This window comes from Branchiostoma floridae, chromosome 12 (genome assembly GCF_000003815.2).
Source record: "Branchiostoma floridae strain S238N-H82 chromosome 12, Bfl_VNyyK, whole genome shotgun sequence".
Taxonomy (NCBI): domain Eukaryota; kingdom Metazoa; phylum Chordata; class Leptocardii; order Amphioxiformes; family Branchiostomatidae; genus Branchiostoma; species Branchiostoma floridae.
The window spans coordinates 2,312,737-2,334,326 of record NC_049990.1 but is presented as its reverse complement, the minus strand read 5'-3'; positions in this window follow the sequence as shown (position 1 = coordinate 2,334,326).

Sequence of the window (21,590 nt, the reverse complement as noted above, 5' to 3'; positions counted from 1 at the left end):
AAGTTACAGGAGCCAAAAGTGTCCTTTTTTGGTAAAAAAATACCCAAAAAATCGCAAAAATAAGCATTTCGTTATACTGTACACCAAAAGTGATATTGAATTTATATGGGGGAATTATCAAGGCACATCTGTGTAAAATTTCAGCTCATTCGGTTATAATACCAGGGTACAGGGGGCCCAAATATACAGTTTTGGTCTTAAGATGACCAAAAAACCTTCATAAAATCATTTAAGAGACAGATATGGAAAAAATGAAAAAAACGTCCGAGGGTATTGGCCAACTCTACTTTTATGCCAAATTTCAAGTCATTCGGTTCAGGAACATCGGAGAAACCGTGTTCTGAAGATTTGACAGGAGAAAGAAAGAAAGAAAGAAAGAAAGAAGAAACATTACGAATACAATATATTTCACCATACCTGTGGTATGGCTGAAATATAATTATATACATGTATATAAAACCGGGCGTAAGGTGACATTCGTCCGCTGTGTTGTCAAGATATGCACGTGTTTCTATATACACTGGGTTGGAAGGCCCCGCTATTGAATATTAATTAGACTTCGTCTTCCTTTTCGCTGATTGGCTGGCTCGTTAAATTCATTTAACTTGCACGTGCGGGGCTCTGCGGGGTGACGTCACGGCAAAAGGCCGAAAGAAAACCAATTTTCCCTCAGAAAAGTGCTGAAATTTACTGTATATAGTAAAGCGCTGGTTGCAAGTTAGCAAGTTAGCAAGGCTCTGCCCCTGGACCCTGCCGGGCCGGGGCCTTCGGCGTTCTTCGGTGGACCCCGGGCCCCGTGTGCCGACGCTGTAAAAAATTCTGGCGGGAACACTGCAGTATATACGGAATCGTGAGGCCCCGCTTATGAATATTAATTAGCCTTCGCCCTCTTCGCGCACAGGTGTGGGCTCCGTGCGGGGTCACGGAAGGTCACGTCAGGAGGCCAAAAGAAAACAAATTTCCCATCAGAAAAGTGCCAAAATTAATCATTTTAAAGTAGTTTATGTCAAAACTTTTACTTGGATCATTTTACCAACTATCTAATGCCTATCTACACCAAATTTCAGCTCATTCGGTTATAATACCAGGGTACAGGGGGCCCAAATATACAGTTTTGGTCTTAAGATGACACAAAAACCTTAATAAAATCATTTTAGAGACAGATATAGGAAAAATGAAAAAAAGGTCCGAGGGTATTGGCCCACTCTACACTTGTGCCAAATTTCAAGTCATTCGATTGAGGAACAACGGAGATACCGTGTTCTGAAGATTTGACAGGAGAAAGAAACATTACGAATACAATATATTTCACCATACCTATGGTATGGCTGAAATATAATAACAGAAACACTCAGTCATTGCTTAACAACATTGCGTGTGTGTATGCTAGTATCAGAGCATTAGGCCATGTTGATTTGATTATCAGGATGACATCCTCTGGGAACCCCTAAACTGATCAGTGCGAGCGTGCGAATGAAAAAAAAAAATGTTGACCAAAACATAGTTGCCTTCATTATGAAATCAAAGTGGCCAGGAAGGTTGAACAAATGACTGAACACACAGAATGTAGTATACCAAACAATAGCTTCTTCATATTTGTTCTTTAACGTCTTCTTAGACCTTGGGATATTTTATGACATTAGTATAAGTTTTTCAATATTTGTTTTTGTAACCCACGGCATAAATTTACTTATTTTGAAGCTGCTTTGTACGATTTGCAGTATGGTTGAAAACGTTTTTTTTTCAAAACGGCCGAAACTTGTGCGCGCGTGGATGTCATCCATATAATCAAATCAACATGGCCTTACGTAAGAACAGGTCATGTTATGGCAAGGGTCTCGCCTTGAGTCCACAACGACTCACTTACATGACCACTTCTCAGTGAGAAATGGCGGCGATGCGCTGTCTCTTGTTCCTGTCCGCCTTTGTCTGGAGCTCCGAAGCGGTCTTCACCCGTCCGTATGAGATAAAACTTCAGAACAATGAGTACACAGACGTACTGATCGCCATTCACCAGGACATACCGGAGGACCTGCGAATCGTGGAGAGGCTGAAGGTTTGCAGTCGTTTTTTGTGTGTTTTCATTCAGTACAAAAAGTTAAGAAAGTTGAGTTCGGTCGGACATGTTTCTGTAATAACCCCTGTCACATTATCCACGATCTTCGGGCGTATCGATGGAAGATCGGCCATGTTTAAGATCGACAGAGGGTTGCGCGTATATTTTACCTGAAAACTGTCCCTATCGCATATAAGCCATACTTTGTACCTTGCACAATTGTTGTGCAATAAAGTTATTATTATAAGCGATGCTCGGGCGATATTGCCGCAGAATCGTCGTCCGATAGATTTTCACCAAATGTGACAGGGTATAAGAGATAGAACGGCCATCATCACACCCGGTATTTAAAAACTGCGCTATTAAAAAGAATTGTAGTCTCCCGCGATAGCTTAGCATGCTAGTTGATCTGCGTTGTTACCACAAAGCAAAACTTTGTCTAAGCTTAAAAAAGTTAGTCTCCAAGCAGACCCATCGGTGCCTTAGAGATAATATATTAAAGCTGGCAAAGGAATATAGCCGGCCAAAGGGAGATAGCCGGCTAAGGGAGTCAAACGTGCCGTACTAAGTCCCTGGCCAGCTTTGATACTATCTCTAAGGCACCGTTGGGTCTGCTTGGAGACTTAAAAAAGTAAGCGCGTTGAAGTTTCCTCCTTAGAATTTGAATGTCTAGTCATTTGAGTCACTGCTTTGGATTTTGAAGAATACTACAGTAGGGCAATCGACAATTCGATGCGTTTATTTTACTTACTGGGTTGTAACAAAGTTTTCGCCATGTCCTAGATTTGAGGTTAGTTTGCTAGCAGCATGTTTTGGGCGACATCTACTATCTAACCTCGGCAAATCGTTTTCTCATTAGTAACATGTAACTGATATCTGTTATCCTTCTCCTCTAATCATTTTCTGATTTATAAAAGCGCGCATAATTAATTTTCGTAGCGCGCGCGGCCCGCCCTCTTTGTCGGCATGAACACTACACACACATACCTAATCTGTTGGCTTAGCGCTATTTACTATCAATTTTGTCAGCCAGGTACACGAGTATATGAAATAGTATTTTGTAGTGTTGTGATCGAGTGGGGCAACGGCAGGGAGTTTGGCCCAGATTCTAGAGGTCCTGGGCTCGAATACTGCCATGCTACCGATCTCGTGTCCTTGGCCGAAAGGCACCTTTCTTCAAAAGACTTTCTTCACTGCATCCAGGTGTAAAAATGGGTACCTGACTTCTGTTGGCCGTACGAAGTAGTGGGAAAAGAGGGAAGGGCTACGTCTTCCAATGTTGGATCTGGACACGGTCGATAACAACTATGAAAAGTCTATGGCACTACTTTTACCCTTTGCCAGCTTTCGAAAAAAGACCCTGTCACATTACATACGATAGCTAAAGTTTTGAACGAGGATCTAAAGAATCGTTTACACAATTGTTTCAAAGGTTTTGACATTAAGGATATAGGGACATTAGTAGTCGTGCGATGATATAAGTTAATACGTTAATGTCAGCGAATGCGGCACCCAAACCCCGAAATAGCCCCGGTATGTCTTTTAAAAGCTAAGGGCACAACCCGCCGTACGTGCAAATACCTGCTATCTACGTGCACATGCCAAAACGTGGGCAATCTTTTGGGATCCGTAAGTGGTAAGTACCGCCTCCGTACGAACTCGTGGGGAATCCGACGGATTTTGGAGCACGCAGACACGCTGTAGAGCTTTACGTGCAGGCAAAACCACTTTACACCTTGCGCAATTGTACGTACGGCGGGTTGTGTCCTTAGCTTATATTGACACACTACGAGGGGCATTCAATAAGTAATCCACCTGACCCATTTCCCATAGCAGGAGATTAATGAAACTTGGCACAGTTATTAGTCTTTCTCTTCATAGGAACCACCCAGAGTTTTGCATTTCTCCCATCATTTGATGTAGCTCTGGACACCGTTCTTGTAGGACATCCCAGGTTGGTCCTCCGACAGATGCCTCATTAATGGCAGAAGAGGGACGACCAGGTCTGGGAGCTGTTTCCACAGACTTCCGGCCTTGTTTGAATTCAGGATGCCAGCGTTTTACAAGGCCATATGATGGGGCATCATCACCATAAGTTTTTTTCATTTCATCAAAAGTCCCCTTTGGTGTGCGTCCTTTCAAATACAAAAACCGGATCACTGCGCGACACTCAACTTGCTCCATTTCACACCTGGTCCATTTCACACCTGACTCAGTTCAAACACCAGTAAATCAGTAACCGCAATTAGTTCAGAGCTGTTTTTTGCAACATAACCCATAGAGATATGACTCATTACACATGCAAAATTTTATTTAGATCAGACAACTGGAAGTGGGTCAGGTGGATTACTTATGGAATGCCCCCTCGTACCACTTGTTTCTCAGTAACCGTCAAGAAAAAAAACAACAACATGGTACTCATTATATGATGTCACGCAAATCATTCTGACGGAATCTTATCGTTATCTTTACATGTATCCCTGCCGTTGTAATTAAAGTCTGATCAACTGGTTGCAAATCAGTAAACGATTTGTGATGTTCTGGCGCCAGGAATGATAAAGTAATGACACAAGCTTTAACATGCATTGGCATAATACCGGTCATAAGACTTATACCGGTCGATTAAAAATAGTGGAACTTAAAGAGATCTACACATGCAACAATAGTTATTTCTGAGGTATGCACACTTCAGACATCTAGGTGTCCAATACATAATTTACAAAGCATCGATATCAATGCATTCGAAGACAACAAGGCCAAAAGTTTTCAGGTCATTTTCGGGGCAGGCGAGCTCGTCGTGGGACAAACACACTGTCACGTTCATCGCCAGATTTGTAGATAATAATCACATGTGCTCACGGCACAAGACGAGCATGTTTCAACAGCAATCTTGAATTTCTTTTGGTGACCTACAACTCGTGTAAAAGTGTGAGGAACCGTTGCATAATAGCCCGGATCTACGGCTGAATGGGTCAAATTGAACGTACGCCGCCATTTTCCCGCCATTTTTAATGCTACGGCCAGCAGTAAAGTTTTACGTCATAGCGGTTGTGACGGACCAAAATTAAATGAAAATTCTTGTCAGTATACGCCCATTTTCTCATGACTTTTTGTATGCTCATGCAGATTTTTGTTTTGTGCAACTACTAACAGGAAAGAAAGGAACAACAGAGGATGAATAAAGGTACATAGCTGCAGTTAATTGTGCCGTGTTTCGTTCGACCGGTATAGTGCACCCCCTTCCAACCACGCGCCCGTTCTCCGTGCAATTCCGCGGTGTGTTCCAATTACGATATTATGTTTTTAGCAGGACCAGAGAGACAAAATAATTTACACAGAAGAAGTGGCAAAGGTAAGCTGTAACAGCAACATGTAACTGGAGAAAATGATGCGTTGATCATTTGCCAAATTAGCATTGCTTGAGAAATTGCAGTAAACCGACCGGTATTATGCCAATGGATGTTACACTTTGCAGTTTTGCTCAAATCATGGGCGATAGACCACCAAGTTTTTGTTGAAATCGCTGTAGCTTTCTTTATACACACAACACACACTGTATACACACAATGTATATACACACTGTTTTTACACACAAGACACACTGTATATACACACTGTATATGCACACTGTATATACACACTGTCCACTGAACCAAATAATGGACAACACTCTGAACGTGCACGTGGTCCGTTGAATCATACACTTACCTGGAACACGCACTGGGTAGTCCGTCCGTAAAGGTGGGGTCACACCTGCGTATATATGTAAGTCCTTATGAGGCGCGCATGGAAGTATTTACCTCCACAAGGCTCCACAGGTCGTTGGAAAAATAATAGAAATTGGACAAACGTAAACAGGTAACATGTCAGACGAGCTAGCTGGGTCGCCAACCATACTTCTCGGTCAGCTAACTCATCTGACGTGTTATGTATCTATATTTGTCCAATTTGTACTAGTTTTCCCTCGACCTGTAGAGCCTGGTAGAGACTTAGAGCTTCATGCGCACCTCAAACGGACTTGAATATATACGCATGTGTGACCCCACCTTTACGACATTCTTGCCACAGGAATATCAGTTCGCGCACCAATTTTGTCGGCCAGGTGCACAAGTATATGAAATAGTTTTAGGCCGACAGGGTTATCCAGGTGAAATAAGTCTTATTGATTGATTGATTGATTGATTGATTGTCAGCTGCTGTCTAACTTCTGTAAATTCATGTCTGGGACGTTGTTTTGTTATGGAAATCTAGCGTGACTTTACCAGAACCGGTTGTAGACAAAGTCATAATGGTTGGAATCAGTCCATGTCAAAATATATTGATACGTTTATTGTATCGCCTCCACCAGGCCTTCCTAAGGGTTTATGGATAAGATAAGTCGATGATGGACAGCTACTCTCTTGAGTATGGCAAGTCTACTGGTTTGCAATCCTATTTTGCCGGGCCTTCCTCGCCTTTTTCTTCGCCTCGACGGCTGCTACCCTCTCGGTCTCTAAGGTTGACACGGTGGTGTTGGTCAGCTGACGCTAGGCATTGCAGTCATCACATAGTGAAGACATATAAGTCGGTAACAATAGCTGTAGGCTGAGAGTAACCAGGCCAGAAGAGTCGATCGAACGGCAAATTCGCAGACTGATTTTTTTTACTTCTCATTGTCTCATCCATGAACGTTATTTACAAGCAAGTATACAAACTCAATATCTGCATATTGTACAATCACATCACTAAAGGGATTAACTCTCCCCATTTTTGTCTAGCCTTGATTTCTGATAAATTACTTTCTGTGATTATGACATTTTTTTCAAGTTTCTGGAGAACAATGTAAAACAGTCTTTGGTACCAAAACATGTCTTATCTTTGTACCCAGGAAATAAATATAGGCGTCGGGCGTGGCGTAAGGCGTCGGGCGTGGCGTAACTGGTAGAGCGTTCGGCTCGGAACCTAGAGGTTCTGAGTTCGATCCCCATCGTGCCCCGCTCCGGCGTTGTGCCCTTGGGAAAGGCACTTCACATGACCTTCCTCTCTTCACACAGGTGTAAAAATGTGTACCTGACTTCGGTCGGGGAGGTAAAAGACTATCTTTACCTTCTGTCTATACCGTGTATGTGGCACTGTTAATATAAGTTTCAAAACTTGAGTGCAGTGCCACATTGTCCCCGTCTGTCCAAAAGCAAATAGAAAAAAAATAGAATACAAGACTGAATTTGACGTCGTCTTTAATTTGTCTTGTCCAGGAAATTCTGACGGAGGCGTCTGAGGAACTGTACGTCTCGACCAACAGCCGCGCCTTCTTTAAGGAAGTGAAGATCCTCATCCCCAAGACGTGGTCGAAGAAAGGCGAGTACCTGCCGGCCGGGACGGAGACGTTCGAACGGGCTAACGTCAGGTAAACTTATCATGTTTACCTTCACGCAAACATACTGTAAATGCATTTAAATTCACGGGGATTTAATTTCGTAGTAGCGGGGAAAAGGACTGCTCGTGGTGGTTTTACGTTTGCGGTAGCACCATGCGATGCAGTCTCTCACTTCCATGGAAAATGTTCCCGGTGGTTTTAAGTTCGTGGTGAATTACCCTGGGAGCCAGACAGGACCGGGTAGCTAGCGAGTTTTGTTCGGGGACCCAAGGCAGTCAGCCCGCAGATCTCACATTAGTGCTCCCAGGGTAGTGGTGAAGTGGCCACCACGAACATACTCCACCGCGAACATAAAACCACCGCCAACGTTTCTGCATTTACAATATTGTTTTTGCTGTGTTTCCTCTTCTTCTCCCAACAAATAAGATCATCGACCTGGATCAGACGGTTGTCACCATGGTTACCGGTAAAGTAGCAGACACCCTGTGTGCAGAAAGTTTGACCCAGAAACCAAAGGTTCTGGGTTCGAATCTGTCATGCGACCGATCCTGTGCCCACCATGTGCTGTGATGATATATCTTCACATGTTGTAGTCTAACACTGACTACTGTTATGTTTATACACGACTTGCACACTTCCCATAATTCACAGTGCCAGGGATACAGATGTAGTGACCCGTGGGGTCATCGGGGGAAACCAACTAACAGCTACAGTGGTTACGTGCTGGCTACTTTATACTTCTGGCCACAAAACTTGTAAAATTCTCAGCTCTAATAATAGTAGTACTATATTTGTCGTACAACTCATTAGTTTATATGCTTTGCCGCCGTTGTACTAAAGGTTTTAGCTGGTTTCACCCTGGTTTCGCACCCTGGACAATGGTGGTAACATCCATATCCGTAACTCTGGCGCTGTGAATTTTAAAACTAGGGTCAAACCAGCTAAAACCTTTAGTACAACGGCGGCAAAGCATATAAACTAATGAGTTGTGCTACTATTATCTCAAATTTTACAAGTTTTGTGGTCAGAAGTATAAAGTAGCCAGCACGTAACCACTGTAGCTGTTAGTTGGTTTCCCCCGATGACCTTACGGGTCACTACATTCGTATCCCTGGCACTGTGAATTATGGGAAGTGTGCAAGTCGTGTATTCTTATTCCAACACATTAACCAAAGGAAAGGCACCCTACAAGACTTTGTTTATTGCTTCGAGAAAAGATTGTGCCAAAATATTTATGATGTGGACAATCCATTGTTGTTTATACAGGGTGGATGTACCCAACGCTTTGTACGGGGACAATCCATACGTGCAGCAGAAGGGGGCATGTGGGGAGGAGGGTGACTACATGCACTTAACTCCTAAATACGTGCTGGACAAGCAGTATGGAGAAGCCTTCTGGGGGCCTCATGGTAAAACATTCTGAGATTTCTGCACATTTGGTCAAAGAAAACTACCATATCGCTGTTTAATCTTTGTTGTGACCTTTACTTGGCTTGATTGGGTAAAATATGACTGGGAAATAAAGGTTTTCATTCGTTCGTTCGTTCGTTCGTTCGTTCGTTCGTTCGTTCGCTCATTCATTCATTCATTCATTCATTCATTCATTCATTCATTCATTCATTCATTCATTCATTCATTCATCCACACCTCCCTCTCTCTATATATCCATCCATTCATTCATTCATAAGCAGAATTTCAGTTAGAATCTCTGAGGAAGATGTTATCGAAACGATGACAGTCACCGAAACGTCCACAGGTAATATAAACTGGTTGTGTAAAAGAAAACCTACTATCCTATGACCTACCAACCTGATGAAATTATTAATTTTTTTCTTGTTTCTTATTTCAGGCAAATCGTTTGTTCACGAGTGGGGTCACCTCCGCTGGGGTCTGTTCGACGAGTACGGCCTGGACGATCCGGCTTCAGGGCAGTCCTACCCGCACTTCTACCGAACCTCGCAAGGGGGCGTCCGTCCCACGGGGTGTTCCACTTGGGTGGCAGGGACCAACAAACACATGGTGACCGGAATGAATGAATGGATAATTGGATGAATTGATGGATGGATGGATGAATAAATAAATGAATAAACGAATGAATGATTGAACGAACGAATAGATGGTCAATGGATAAATGAATGAATTGATGAATGGATAAACGAATAAACGAATGATTGAATGAATGGATGGATGGATAAATGAATGCATAGAAGGTTGAATGAAATTATCTATTACAGTACAGCCATGTATGAGTGATCTGGTCTCGCATTTTGAATTATCTATAAAACTAATTGTCCTACGCATGTGTATTTAGCAGCATAAGGAAATATAAGTCTTTTAGTGTCAGCAGTATCAGTGTTTTAGTTCTAATATTCTGAGTGACTGGTGTGCTGTGATGACGACTTCTTCAAATTTCTAAGAAATGCGCACTATAAATTATCAGTACTATAATGAATCGATGTGAGATATTATTCGGTAGTAAAGTTTTTTTTTTATGTTTGAATAGGTGACGGGAGCGCCGTGTCGGCTGGACCCCGGGACCGGAGTGTACGAGTCGGAATGCAGGTTCTACCCCGATGACCAAACCAACCGAGCTACCGGGTCCTACATGTTCATGCAATTTCTTAGCCAGGTAAGTTTTTCTTCTGTGCTTCATTGAAAACGTGTGGGATTGTTCTCGATATGTACTCTGTGACCGGAGGGTAACTTTCGTTGACAGAGTATTATTGTTAGTGGATGCGTTGAGTGTTCGCATCTGTATCTCTATGTTCCGTTTGCCGCATTCGTATGAAGTTTGGCATGTCGTCTGCACTCAGCTGTGCGATGATGCTCGATGTTTTTTTTCGCAGTAGCTGTTTTTATAATCAATGCAGTAATTTCAGAAATCATCCCACGTCCTTCTGTATATTGACCCAGGCCTGCGTTGTCTGCGCGTTAGGCCTTGTGGTACTTGGATATTGCCAAGCAGATGTAGCATGATGCAGATACGGGGTTATGTGTCCTCTAATGTGGAGAACAGCTGTTTCGGTAGAGGAATCCCTAACAGATGTTAGACTCTAGTTTTCATTGTTGTCTCTCAGGAGTTTTAGTTTCACACTGTCAGCAAATTAGCAGAAAGTGTGTGTGTGTATGCGCGCGCGCGCACGCGTCTGATGTGTGCGCATCTGTGTGTGCATGTGTGTTTGCATATGTGTGTGTGTGTGTGCATATATGTGTGTGTACGTGTGTGTGTATAACTCTGTGTGTGTGTTTGTGTGTATGACTGTGTGTGTGTGTGTGTATGTATGTGTGTGTCTTTGTGTGTGTATGTGTATGTGTATGTGTATGTGTGTGTGTGTATGTATGTATGGCTGTGTGTGTGTGTTCTTGTGTATGCGCGCGCGTGTGTGTGTATGTGTGTGTTTCTGTACTGCAGTATCTGCACGTTCAGCTAGATGGCGCTTCATGTTTGTGCAGGTGACGAGTTTCTGCCACAGCGACCCGACCGGAGACCCTCTGTCCTACCACAACCGCGAGGCACCCAACAAGCACAACTCTCTGTGTCAAGGTATTCATTTCACGTAACTTTTTATTACCTCAGTAAGAACGGAAGTATTGTTTTCGGTTTCTATGTTTGTCTGTGATGGTGTGTGTTCGCAGTTATTTCAAGAGTGACAGGATGCGAGGTGGAAGATGGTGTGTCCGAAGACTGACAGGATGGTAAGATTGGCTTTTTTTAAAAATTTGCTTTCGAACAGAGAAGGACAATGTGGCACTGTACTCAAGTTTATTAACTTATTTCAACAGTGCCACTAACTAAGTACAGACAGAAGCCTGAGAAGGGTAATGGTAGCATTTTACCTCCCCGACCGAAGTTAGGTGCCCATTTTTACACCGGTGTGAAGTGAGGAAGGTCGTGTGAAGTGATTTCTCGTTTCCTAAAACATCCCGGGCGGGCCTCAGCTTGGAAATGTGACCCAGTCCTAACGGCGCGAACCCTCCCCACGATGTCCGGTGCACGGAACCAGACTTCGCGTTACCGGGAGCCTGTATCATCCCCCGTCACAGCTGACTAACTGTCATTGTTTTCCTTCCAGGTCGGAGCGCCTGGGATGTCATGGCCCAGCACCCAGACTTCGGTAACGGCGCGAACCCTCCCCGCGATGTCCGGTACATGGTACCAGACTTCGCGTTACTGGAAGCTTATATCACCCCCCGTCTCGACTGACAGTCATTGTTTTTCTTCCAGGTCGGAGCGCCTGGGACGTGATGACCCAGCACACCGATTTTGCTAACGGCGCGAACCCGCCGCGGGAAGTTCAGTCCACGGTGCCAGACTTCGTGTTGCTTCAGGAGAACGACTTCAGGATCGTTCTGGTGCTGGACGCGTCCAACAGCATGAGGGTAGGTGTGCCTGTCACGGGCATTGTAGGACAAGCTTACGACTGGGCAGAAAATACATGTATACACCTTTCTCACTCGGTGGCCATGATAAAACGAGTTCAAGGATGCAAACAAAAGACTGTCCATCATAATTAGCATTCCAACCTACCATAAAAATTAGAAAATCGACCAATAGGAGCATGGCTGCATGTTCGTCATATATTTACATTGTTATGTTTTTATTTTGCATCTCTTAAGGGACTATGGGATCAGTCTACGCTTCTCTAAATTGCTACATCTGTCGGTGCATAATACTATTTATTTCTTTATCTTATATTGTGAAAATTAGTGTGGTTTGCCGTAAAACTGAATGGGAGCTGATTTTGAGAAATAAAGTCGACGGTCAGCTCTTCCATTGTTTGCTTTGCCTTGTAGGGCGAACCGCTTCGGAGGCTGATACAGGTGGCAACGAGGTTCATCCGAAGCACCGTGTACTTCGGTTCCTCGGTGGGCCTGGTCACATTCGCCGCCAGAGAGTCGCTAGTCCACCCGTTGATCAGGTAAGGGCACGGTGTACTTCGGTTCCTCGGTGGGGATCGTCACCTTCGCCCGAGCAGAGTCGCTAGACCACCCGGTGACCAGGTAAGGGCGCGGTGTACTTCGGTTCCTCGGTAGGACTGGTCACCTTTGCCGCCAGAGAGTCGGTAGCCCACCCGGTGATAAGGTAAGGGCAAGGGGTACTTCGCTTCCTCGGTGGGCCTGGTCACCTTCGCCGCCTGAGAGTCGCTAGTCCACCCGATGATCAGGTAAGGGCGCGGTGTACTTCGGTTCCTCGGTAGGACTGGTCACCTTTGCCGCCAGAGAGTCGGTAGCCCACCCGGTGATAAGGTAAGGGCACGGTGTACATCGGTTCCTTGGTAGGGCTGGTCACCTTCGCCCGAGCAGAGTCGCTAGACCACCCGGTGACCAGGTAAGGGCGCGGTGTACTTCGGTTCCTCGGTAGGACTGGTCACCTTTGCCGCCAGAGAGTCGGTAGCCCACCCGGTGATAAGGTAAGGGCACGGTGTACATCGGTTCCTTGGTAGGGCTGGTCACCTTCGCCCGAGCCGAGTCACTAGTCCACCCGGTGATCAGGTGAGCCTCAATAAAAGGGGTGTACATAAATGTGCGGGGGTATCGGCCCACTAAACTTGGGTCAAATTTCAGGCTATTTGACAATAAAATGACGTAGAATACAGTACATAAAGCACAAACACACTACGATATATCTCACCACTAATTAAGGATGTGGGCACACGTGTCTTTGTTATAAAGCAATGCCGAGGACACTTTTAACAGTTGTTTTGTGTGTTACAGAGTTGACTCCCAAGCTGACCGAGACTCGCTAGTCGCCGCAGTCCCCACCACCACGAGCGGCGGCACCTGCATCGGCTGTGGTCTCCTCAAAGGTGCGGAGGTACGTGCGGGGGAAAATAATCTGTCAGCATTGTTTTCAAACATTGTTCTCATTAGCTTCGAATCCAGTCTTGTTAACCTAAGCTTAGTCCGCTGTCAACAGTCCCTACCACATATGCACAATGACTGAGACTAACCAAAAATATCTAATAAGACTAGATGCCAGACAATGCCGCTGTCACATACATGTACATGTCACAATCTATAATATGTGCGTAATTGGTACATGTATCAATGATAATGCAGCCATTGAAAGAATAGCTTTTTGAATAGCTGGCTATAGATCCAAATACATTCAAGTTAGAATAAAGTTAACTGAAATACTTGGAATTATGCTCTAGGTAAGAGCTAGTTTGCCCAAACACATTCTCCAGTATGAGTTTTTTTCGCTCCTACAGGCTCTCGATGCAATTGGTCCCCCAGAAGGGGGCGTTCTACTTCTCGTTTACATGTATGGTTGCCCCTTTTGGAAATCAACTTTCAAAAGTTGTAGGGGCCAAGCATCCGTCTCGAGATGAAATATATACAGGTATTACTCAAGTACTGTGTGCTGCCTGAAACGTCTAACCGTTTACCTATCATATTCAGCGTCTAGAGTAACTATTACACGCATTCTTCAGTATGAGTTTTTATTCTGCATTGTTCATACAGGCTCTGGAGGCGGTTGGCCCACCAGAAGGGGGCGTTCTACTTCTCGTGACTGACGGGAGGGAGAACAGGGACCCGAGAATCCGTGACGCCATGCCCGAGCTCATCAGGAAGAGAGTCATCGTTGCCACGGTTTGTTTGTTTGTTTGTTTGTTTACTTATCTATCTGTTTTCTAAAGATCTTTAAAATATTTGTGGTATAAAGGCATCTCATTTTATAACCAATGTTGTAAAGTGAGTATTCAGGTCAAATATCATGCAAAACTGAGGGCATGATTTCCATTGCTAACGAGGTAATGATATTTTGCGAAGGTATGGGGTCGATGAACTCTTGTTTCCTTCTAATTATAGGACTATAATGCAGTGTTTGATTTCAATTAAAGCCTAGTGGAAATTTACCAGGGGAACCTTAAGGTGTCTGACCTTGACCTTATAACAGATTGCACACTATGTGGGGGCAACGTATTTCTACTTGCTACTAGCGATAACGTATTTGCCAAACCCAAAGTCCAAACAACGTTTTAAAAATAGAATGACTTCATCACCGCCTTTGTTCTCGGAAGCCAGTTTCGGTGACGTGCCTGATATCACGTGATTGCAACGACTTCACCAATGGGTCAGAGTTCATTACAATCACGTCATATCAACTACGTCACCGAAACTGGCTTCCGAGAACGAAGGCGATCGTTCAGAGCGACAAGACAGTTCATCAACAAGGCATAAGCAGTTTTTCGATCGTCCAAAATCAAGATGGCAAGTAAAATGGCAAGCGACCTTGACGAGCAGTTCCTGACGTGCCCGGTCTGTATGCTGCACTTCCGGGACCCCAGAGTCCTGCCATGTCTGCACACATTCTGTAGGGAGTGTCTGCAAGAATGGGCCACCAAACAACAGCCGCTGGAATGTCCAACCTGCCGCACACAGGTCAGTCTACCGGACCAAGGTGTGGACGGTCTCAGGACCAACTTCTACGTCAACAACCTGCTGGACTTCGCGGCTGCGAAGAAAGGTACGGAGCCAGGTGTGCCCTGTCAAGTATGCGAGGGGAGTATGGAGGGGTCAAAGTCTTGGTGTGCGGATTGCGCAACCTTAATGTGCGAGTCGTGCACATCGCTACACCGTAAGTTTCCATGTTCTAAAGATCACAATGTTACGACTGAAGAAACGTTGAAGGCAGAGGAAGGTATGAGCCAATTCCATCGCAAACGGCACTGTGACAAACACAAGAAGTATGAAATAGAATTCTATTGTGAAAATTGTACGGCTTTGGTTTGTACAGCATGTACCGTGGTCGACCATCGGCCGGGCAAAGATCACAATCCGGTAGAAATCGCCACCGTCGCTCAGGAGAAAAAGAAAACACTGCAAGCTCTTTTGCAAGACCTAGACCCGCGTCTTGAGGAAATAAAGGCTTCTGTTAAGGAAGTAGAGAAGAAGATGTCGGACTTAAACCCCACGAAAGACGTAGCCACAGACCAAGTCAAGGCGTATTTCCGTCAACTTGTCGACCTTCTGCAAGAGCGTGAAAAGGAGATTTTGAGCCAGATTGACGAACAATGCCAAGTCGACGGCAAGGTTCTACAGACAAAGAAGGAAGCGATAGAGTTTGAGCTGGCTGGACTGACGAGCGCGTATGAGTTCTGTAAACAAGCTGTAGAACACGGAAGTGACGTGCACATTCTGGAGGTGGGAAACCAAGTCCAAACAAGGGTAGAAACTCTGCTGGCAAAACAACTGGACCTGGAGTCCAACTGGAGCGAGTTTCAATTCGTCGAGAACACGACCGTTACGGACTTTGCGAAAGAAGTTAAGGACCTCGGTGGCGTAATGACAAAAGTAGACGTTTCAAAATGTCATGTTGTCGTGAAGCCAGCAGTTCAGGGGTTTCAGTGTTCTGCGTCACTGACGACAGTGAACAAAGCCGGGCATCCGTGTTTTGCAAACAGTAGAGCTGTCACAACCAACATGACGGACCCGTCTGGAACTAACGTGCACACACAACTACAGATGAAGAGCAGGGGCGTCTGGGAAATGTTGTACACGCCTGAGGTCAATGGGGAACATAGGCTAGAGGTCAAGGTGAACTCGGTACACGTAGCCGGAAGTCCGTTTGATTTTACCGTACACGGAAAGGAGACCCCAGCCTTAACTATCGGACGGAAGGGCAGCGGGGAGGGGGAACTGATCTGGCCGCTGGGTGTCGCGATTGACAAGGAAGGAAACATTGTAGTGGTGGATAAGGGGAACAAGCGAGTTCAGCTCTTTGATGCTGAGACAGGTCAATGTTTGAGAACCTTTGCCGTTGAGAGTGAGAAGCCATTTGGTGTTGGTGTAGAATCAAATGGGGTGTTCCTTGTGACGTCGTGGGGCAAAGATTACGGACTACGACGCTACTCCAGGGAAGGCGAGCTTTTGAATACATTCAATCCGGACTGGATGAACGGCCCGCATGGATTGGCAATTCTGCATGACGGTCGCATGGTGGTGGCGGATCACGCACAGCACTCCTGTCTCCTCCTGCAGCCTGACGGGAGCCTCATCCGGGAGATAGGCAAGGGGACGTTACACACACCGTACTTTGTAGCAGTAGATGAATCACGTGATGCAATGTATGTTGCAGACAGGTCTCAGAGCGCTCCCAAAATAGTTGTGTTTGATCTTAACGGAAGTTTCAAATTTGATTTTGGCATTCAATGTGATGATGATGAAGTATGTCAAAAGCCAGGAGGTCTAGCATTAGACCCGGCAGGTAACATCATTGTCGGAAACGCAGAGGACGGCCGTGTGCAGGTGTTCAGGCCTGACGGGACATTCATACGGACTGTGGGGACTGTTAAAGGGGAGTACGCCAGTGGACTTGCTCTGACTCCTGATGGTTACATAGCGGTGGCGTGTAGGCAAGGAGACTGTATAGAACTGTACAGGTACATGTGATCTGAGGTATAACGTGTCAGTTATCGTGTTGGTCATAGCACCTTGCAATGACGTGATGCTTGGCAACCAATTAAATTTTCATTTATCTTTTATTTTGTTTCAATTTGCAGGAAATCTCTTTTAGTAGAATATACCACCATCAGGTTATGTAGAAAATGTTGCTATGGGCTTATGGTATACCTTTATTATTCTATACTAGGGGCCTTAGGATATCATACAGTTCGTTTGCTCAGAGCCATAGTTACATTGTAGGAGACATTGTAGCTGCGATGTTTAGACGTTTTGTTAACCCGTACTAGTATCTCTTGCATGGCAACTTGATTTGCAGTAGACTCATAATGCCTGCATTGTTGGCCTTCACGTAGACTATGCACTGAATATTAGTAGCTCTTATGATATGGTAACAGTACTTATGAAAACTTTGTAAGATGTAAGATATTAGTAAGGAATGACATCTGTATCTACCTGGCATTTGACTATCTACTTGCTGTTATATTGGAATTAAACATGATGATGATACCATTTAACGTCCAATAAAAAGCAAACTGCAATTCTACGTATTTCTGGACTGTTAACTTCAGATAACGTGAACTTCGCACCATCTTAGATTTTGAATCACACACAGTTTTATGAAAATGACAATACATATCAAATGACAATATCATCTGCGCTTGCACAGCTGTGTTACCCAAAGGACTAAGGAGGTGGACATGGATGCTACCCTATTCACCATAAGGTGATAAAATGGACTCCCTGCTTTCTTATTGCCAGTTTAAGATTTCAACGTTTACAATTTCAGGTTGTCTACAGCCAAAACGCCGACGCAGGCATAGAAAATGGGTGTCGCCCTATGCACCATATTAAGAGGAAAGTACTCTAGATTTTTTATTGCAAATTTCCCCGTTTTACAACAATTCCAGGTCGCCTACAGCCAAAACGCCGACGCAGGCAAAGAAAATGGGTGTCGCCCTATGCACCATATTAAGTGGAAAGGACTCTAGATTTGATTGCCAACTTAGGATTTCAACGTTTTATAACAATTCCAGGTTGCGTACAGCCAAAAAAGCCGACTCAGGCATAGAAAATGGGTGTCACCCTATGCACCATATTAAGAGGAAAGGACTCTAGTTTTTTTATTGCGAATTTCACCGTTTTTTGTCAATAATTCCAGGTTGCGTACAGCCAGAACGCAGACGCCACGCTGGAGAGCCTGGCCCAGCAGACGGGCGGACCGTCGTTCTACGCCGCCCGACGCGACTCCGCGGCGCTGGATAACGCCTTCAGGTTTAAGATTTCACCGTTTTATAATAATTTCAGGTTGCGTACAGCCAGAACGCGGACGCCACGCTGGAGAGCCTGGCCCAGCAGACGGGAGGTCCGTCCTTCTACGCCGCCCGACGCGACTCAGCGGCCCTGGATAACGCCTTCACCGCCACGTTTGAGGCTACAGCAGGCGGCAAGGCAGTCAAGGTGCGTCTGTAAGGAATGACTTTGTAAAAGAAGACCAAAGATGTTGCGATGTCTAAAATATTAGTACTACTATTTTGTAGGTTTTTGTACGTTTCATTTTACTTAACGAGTGCCGTAGCGAGGTCGCACAAAAGTACTGAAATTGTACCGGAGGTTTCTGTCTAGGGATGCGGTTGCACTTTTTTTTCATTTTTATTTAACCGTCGGCTTAACGGATTTGACTTTTCATCAACATAGAAACTGAGATTCGCTCGGAAGCCCTGTACACGTCACTTTTCGGAAGTGTGACGTGTGCACAGTATGAAAAATTAACAGAAAACTAACATTACGGAAAGCGAGTTTCATGTACCAACTCACATAAGCTTTTATGATAACTTAAAGCTTCCGTCTACATGAAAATATATTATATTCACTGCGAACAAAATATTGTTTTTACGCACTCCCACAGCTCTTGAACGAGGAGATGACCATCGGTGGCGGTCAGACCCACACCAACCACGTGTACGTGGACAACTCGGTTGGGGCGAACACCACGTTCTGCTTCTATTGGCTGGATGGGAGTCGGCCCACGGTAACCATGGAGACGCCGCTAGGTCACGTGGTCACCGAGGGAAGCCCCATGTATGACGTCACGTCGGATACGATTACCGTTGAGATCCCTGGCACAGCAACGGTACGAGTCTATATCATTCTTGAACTAGTTTAACTGTAATATCCAACACAAAAATTTGACTTTTGGGTGAGTCCAATTTTTGTGTTGGATATTACAGTTAAACAAGTTCAAGAATGACTTCTACCAACATAGATGAACTTTCGAGTTTAAGGTCTGTATCATGGCTGCGATGGCGTAACTATGACATTGGTAATCGTCATTACAATATGATTATCCACATATGAGGCTGATGGATCCGACGATAGAACCTCGTTTAGGCATCTGTAAGGTTTAACACACTCAAACAGGGAAGTTTGTTTGAACCTTTACAAACATGTATTTATTCATGAGAAGTCCTACGCGGCCTGCAGGCCGCTTTTTCATGAGGACATGGCTACGTCTATAATCAAAATGATACTTTTGTCACAATACCCCAATTTCATGATTCATGTTTATGGTGGTGTAAATGTTTATCTTGAGTTTCCACGAGAAATCTTAATAAACTAGCCCTGATTATTGGAATGCATTGATTGATTGTTTTTTGTATCGTATTCCGGGAAAGTGTAACCTTTATCGAGCTTTTGTTCTTGACCTCCAGCCAGGAAAATGGACGTACAACATCAGCAACCCCGGCCCTGGTGACTATGACGTCATCACCATCGTGACTTCCAACCCCCTCCCCGATGTCGAACCAATCAAGGTACTTGCTTATTTGTTTATAACGATGCCCTTTCGCCATATCAGGTCAAATCCTCCAGGGTTCGATCGCTACATGTTCATAAACAAGTAACGCTTGTTCACCTTTATCCGTGGAGTATCCTAAATTCATTGTTTAAGAAACCGTGTATCTAGGGATTTCAGGTCAACGGACGTGGACGTTTCAAATTGAAACATTTTCAAACTATTGCAGTGTAAAACTACTGTCTTTCGACTTAACGATCCCCAAAACAACTATGGTGACCTAACGTCATACACTTACAGACATACATACAGAATACAAGATTAAAAGGGACAAACATAATAATCACATGTACAGATGAAATACTAACTTGCGAACAAGTGGTGGATTGCTTTTTTGATCCAGAAGTGTGTTTTTTCTATTTGCTTTTTGGACAGACGAGGACAATGTGGCACTGTACTTAAGTTAGAAACTTATATTAACAGTGCCACATACTCGGTACAGACAGAAGGTAAAGGTAGTCTTGTACCTCCCAGACCGAATTTAGGTATCCATTTTTACCCTTGGGCGACGTGAGGAAAGTCGTGTTAAGTGCTTTTCCAAAGGGCAAAGCGTCGGGGGCACGGCGGGTATCGAACTCGGGGCCTCTAGGTTCCGAGCCGAACGCTCTACCAATTACGCCACACACGGCGCCACTGTTATATAGACTGATGGCGCGCAAAAGAGAAAGATTCACTTTTTGCTGTGTGTGTTTTTGGTCAAGATAAAGGCCCAAGTGAGCGCTGTTTCCTTCAACTACTACTCCTCCGGGCCCAATGCGCTGAGGATCTTCGCCTCGGTACGGCGGGGTTATCTGCCTGTCGTTGGAGTAGCCTAAATTTGTTGTTTAAAAAGACTAACTTCTTGCTGTATGTTTTTAGGTAAAGGCCCAGGTGAGCGCTGTCTCCCTGAACTACTCCTCCGGGCCCAATGCGCTGAGGATCTTCGCCTCGGTACGGCGGGGTTATCTGCCTGTGGTTGGGGCTGTAGTGAAGGTTCTCATCGAGAAACCAGTTGACGGTCGGGTAGAGGAGCTTATGCTTCTGGACAACGGCGCAGGTACGACACCAGAAACATAACCTTCTTAGTGAAGGTAGAAATATCGTGTTTGTGTTTGTTTGTGTGTCTGTGTCCTTGTGTGTTTGTGTCTGCCTGTCGTTGGAGCTGTCGTGAAGGTTCACATCGAGAAACCACCCGATGGTCGGGTGGAGGAACTAAGAAGGTTGTTTTCGGTGTAGTACGCGCGTGTGTGTGTGTGTCTGTCTGTCTGTGTCCATGTATGTATGTGTGTGCATTTTTGAGTGTGTGTGTGTGTGTGTGTGTGTGTGTCTGAGTGTGTTTGTGCGTGTTCGTGTGTGTGTGTGTTTGTGTCTATGTATGTGCGTTTATGTGTTTATGTCTGTGAGTGTTTGTGTCTGTGCTAATTCAAAGCGAACTTTGATGCATAATGAACGAAACGAAAGGTAACATTTTTTGCTCAAAAGGCTCTGTGATTATGAGAATGATTAGGGTTTTATCGAAAAATGTTCACGCAGGAAGATCTACATTCAGTAACATTACACAGCTCTCATTGATTAACCTCTAACAGGCTCCGCGGATCCGTGGTCTGACCGTAGAAATCGGAGTCAATAGTACGCTAGGGGAGTCAGCCGGCCAGAGGTCGACGGTGAGGGAAATATTCCCCTAGCGTCCTATTGACTCTATTTGTCCGATTTCTACAATTAGACCACCGATCCGCGGAGCATGTTAGAGGTTACTCATTGATGGTTACGTGTTCCCCAAGGCGCTGACGTCACCAGGAATGACGGCATCTACACGCGGTACTTCCTGGGGTTCTCGGCGGACGGCCGTTACGGAGTGTCGGTCTCAGTTGATAACAGCGAGGGGAACGCCTCTGGGTACATCGTCATCAAGCTGGAGGCCGGGTGGGGCGCTCCACCCG